At 53.9% G+C, this 4174-nt stretch overlaps 1 long non-coding RNA gene across 1 annotated transcript; it reads left to right on the forward strand.

Moving 5' to 3' along the window:
* Window positions 1-2620: 2620 nt before the first annotated feature.
* Window positions 2621-3875, forward strand: LOC111735657. The gene is made up of 2 exons (XR_002778902.1): window positions 2621-2742; window positions 3529-3875. It is a non-coding gene; the product is annotated as an uncharacterized LOC111735657 (long non-coding RNA).
* Window positions 3876-4174: the final 299 nt, after the last annotated feature.

Here is a 4174-nt window from a genome sequence, read left to right on the forward strand (position 1 = left end):
GGTGGTGCGTGCCCGCAAGCCCCGTTGCGTCCCTGGGACCGGGTGTCGGGCTGCGGAGCAGGCAGGGCGACCGGGATGCGGGGAGCCTGCACCGCGAGAGGGCGGAACCTGCGCCTGGGAGGCTGTGGCATTCCGTGACGTAGCCAGACGCGCTACTGCCTGCCGCACTCACGGGAGAATCTACCTCTAAGGCCCTGGAAGCTCTCCAGATGGGCCCTAGACGCTGACACGCCCATGTTTCTCAGCCAGGCAGTTTCCTGTCTCCCACATCCCTTCGCGGACTTGTCCCCAGGAGTGCCACTGGGTCCCGGACACTCCTGGTTGCCGCCCTGCTCTTCATTTCTGTTTTCAAGCACCAGCCTAGCAAGGAGAACTTGGCTTGGGGTCAGGGTCCCTGTCTAGCCCACTTAGCCTAATGGGACTGGGGGCTCAGTGTGAGCTGGGAACCAAAGGAGCATGTGCGAAGGAAAACTCGTACACCTGGTTAGCCCCTCCCTCCCACTGAATGATTTTTTAAGCAGTTTCTTCCTTTTAACTTTGCATTTTGACATAATTTCAGACTTACAGAACCGTTGTAAAATTAGCACTTAGACTCTCCGTAGATCCTTCATCCAGATTCCTCAAACGTTAAAATTTTGTCCTGTTTGCTTTATCTGCCCGCCTCCCTCCCTCCCCACGTGTGTGCATGGGTACATGTGTGCCTTTATTTCTCTGAACCATTTGAGAGTATATATTTCCCCCAAACAAGGGCATTCTCTTATATGATGACAGGACAATTTGGAAAATCAAGACTCAACACTGACATTTATCTAATGCACAGACCTTATTCAGATGTCCTTCATCGTCCCAGCAATATCCTTTATAGCCAAGAACACTCCAGGGTCATATGCTCCAGCCACTGTCCTGCACCGTCCTTTCCCCTGCAGCAGCCTATCTGTTTCATGACCTTGGCATTTGTGAAGAGTCCGGCCAGTGTTGTGTAGACTGGTGCTCCGTTTGGATTGGCCTGAGGTTTCCTCAAGATGAGATTCGGGTCATGCAGAAGAGACATGTTCTTCCAGTCTCTCAGCAGGTGCCTGTAAACCAACCTCCATGTCCTCCATGTGCAGTGGTATCTGGGGCCAGCAGGCACTCCAAACATCCTCCCTGAGGTAGGGCCCTCACTGCTTCCCTAGTCACCCCGAAGGTGTCAGCAAACAAAGGAGTCCTGGATCTGGCCTGTGGCCAGGTAGATGCCACTCAGAGGGTGTCGCACAGGAATCCAGACCTGCCTAGAGATCCTAGAGGAAAGGCCCTCGGAGCGTTGCTTCCCTGTGCAGGTCCCACCCATGGAACATGCTCTAGGCTGTGAAGTTTCATTCTGCACCTTGAGACGGGTGTCCACCACCAGCAGCCAGAGGTAGTTGAGTGCCTGCTGGGGTAGACAGGAGCACACCTGACCCTGCCTCTGCCAGCCCACCCCGAAGTTCTGGCCAGATAAGGAAGGCAATCAAGTTCAGAAAGGGAAGAGGAGAGCTTCAGGAAGGACTACTGGGCTTTGCGCTTGTCCTTGAAGGAAGGCTAGGATTTAGACCAGCTGGCCTGCTTCGCACTGGAGAGCAGAACATAGCCACACGGCAACAAAGTGTGGTGCTGCATGCCTGGATTTAGGCCTCGTTTCTACCTTCTCTTGAAATTTCAAACAGTGAGTCAAGATCAGACCCATATCTCCTGCAGCAGTCAGCTGGCACTGTCCCTTTGGATGGGACGTGCACTCCCTGCTCACCAGGTCCCCGCGAGCCTGCTCCTCTCCAGGATGACACTAGCTTGGCACTTCTGGGAAACTGATACCAGAGGAATCGGGCCTTGATTGGGATCCACCAGGCAGATTCTAGAGCCTGGTCGCGGCCCGTCATCCTAAGATTCTCCGAGTTCTCATTAGGTGTGTCTTGGGAGTGCCTCTGTGAGGACAGCCTTCACTTCTGTAATTTCAAATGTAAAGGACACATGTTTGACACACTTTAGATATGTTCCCATCACAAGGAACTCTTAAAGGCATCTTTTATTGACCTCAAACATCCCTGTCCGTGTGTGTACGTGTATGAGAACGAGAGAGAGACTGAAACGCATCTCATTTCCTGCCACTCAGGGGATGAGTAAACCTGGTTACATGCAATGAGAGCCAGTATGGCTTCACACCACCAACTGGACTGTAGCTTCAAGGTCATTATCACGTTAGTCTTCCTGAGGCATATCTAGCCCAGACTCAGGCAGAGCTGTCACTTTGCCTTAGTCCTTGCCCCAGATCTTGGCGCTGGCACAGTTGATTTGCTGACACCCTTGCTGGCTCCCCAGAGCTGCGCCTTCAGTTCCTGGGCCAGTTAATGGAGTTTTGGTGTCTGGCTTCCATCTTCCATTTTCCTGCCTCTCTTCCTACTAGGCTGCATGACGCACCTTGTTGGAGCTGCTGTGTAAACAAGTTACAAGTTGGGCCTGGGGCACAGCACCTTGGACACTAGTCAGAAGTTGGCTCAGTACCGCCTGGGTGCCAGGCAGTGGATGATGGCCCTAGGCACAAAAGCAGAAAGGTTTTGTGCTTTTGTGACATGGGCCGGTGTTGAAAGGCAATCATACTCTTCACATGCATAGGCGGTGGCTGGCACGAACTACTTCTTGGATGTGGAGATCGGTCGAACCACGTGTACCAAGTCCGAGCCAAACTTGGCCAGCTGTCCCTTCCACGCCCAGCCACAGCTGAGGAAGGTATGTGCCTAAAGTGGGCCAGGGACCAAGCATGCAGGCCAGAGGTGTGGGGGTGTTCCTGTGGGAGTGTGTCATGTGTGAGTGGTGTGGCATGAGTGGGTTGTGTGGGTGTTGGATAGGTGTGGGGGTTAAGGGTGCGTGTGCGGAGGTGCCGAATTTAAATTTTTAGGTGGCTTTAAGCTGGGTTATTGGGGCACCACGTGCTTGGGGATTGCCTGCTTTGTGGAAGAAGCAGCTGGAACAGATTAGAGGGAATTAGAGGCCTGTAGGGGGAGAAACCCTCCCATGCTGCCCTGCTCACTAAACATCGAACTCTCCAGCGATCAGCAGGGCTGGTTCTTGGAAGCTCTCAGCCTCTCGTCATCCCCCAAGCCCCACAGCCTGCCTCATTAGACCTGGGTCTTTCCCTCTGAACCTGTGTTAGTGCTGGCCCACTAGAGGTGGAGGGAACTTGGGGGCATGCCGTGCACCCTCTGGGGCTGTGTGGCCTTGCGTGGGCTGCTCCTTAAAGGGCTGTGCTGGGGGGAGCAATAGTGTAGAATCCTGTGGGGGTTGGGGTGCAGGATGCCATCTCTTAGACTTGGAGTGATGGGAGGGATGATAGGGAGGGCATTGCTGAGTCTTGGTTAGTAGTCTGGGGCTGGGGTGGGGAGTAGTCTGGGTCTGGGTCTGAGAGTCCCACCAAACAACCACAATTCCTGACCCGCACATCTGCCATCTCCTGTTGGACAATTTCCTTTTCTACTGTAACCCTACCTGACAATCCCTCTCTCTTCCCTTTTGCAGAAAGCGCTCTGCTCTTTCCAAATATACACTGTCCCCTGGATTGGCGAGATCTCCATGGTGAAGTCCAGCTGCCAGGCTGCATAGAGGACATGTAACAGGCTGGGCCACCCTGACTGCCTCTCACTTGCACCCCTGCCCCTCCACCCCATAGAGTTCCTAAGCCTTAGATGGGCGACCCCACCCTGGTGGAGTCCCCTCAGTGTGCCGGCCCCAGAAGCCAAATAGAGAAGGCTTCTTGAGCAGCTAAGTGGCTCTAACTCATTTCTTTCCTTTATTGCTTTCCAGGTGTACCTGTCCCTGGTGCACCTGTTTTATTCCTACTTTGCGCAATAAAGAGTAACATAGCTGCTCCTTGAGTGTTTCGTTGTTTTGGGGATGTGCCCGAAGGGTTTAGACAGTTACTTTATGAAGAGCTCCTCCTTATCCTGCTGGCTCTGGAGGGAGGAAGAGGGGACGGGAGCTGACACACAGAGCCACGGCGGGCACGTCAGGAGAATGTGCTGCCCCATTGCAGATGACTGAGTTTGGGAGGCTGCAAACCCAGGGCTTTGGCTGTGGTGGCTCCTGATAATCGGATAAGAAAGAGAAGGGGTCCTGGGCTGCTGACCCTGGAGGCTCGGCTGCTGCCTTTGAAAAGGCAGTGAGC

Source organism: Pteropus vampyrus, unplaced genomic scaffold, assembly GCF_000151845.1.
Source record: "Pteropus vampyrus isolate Shadow unplaced genomic scaffold, Pvam_2.0 Scaffold1000004896, whole genome shotgun sequence".
NCBI classification, from domain to species: domain Eukaryota; kingdom Metazoa; phylum Chordata; class Mammalia; order Chiroptera; family Pteropodidae; genus Pteropus; species Pteropus vampyrus.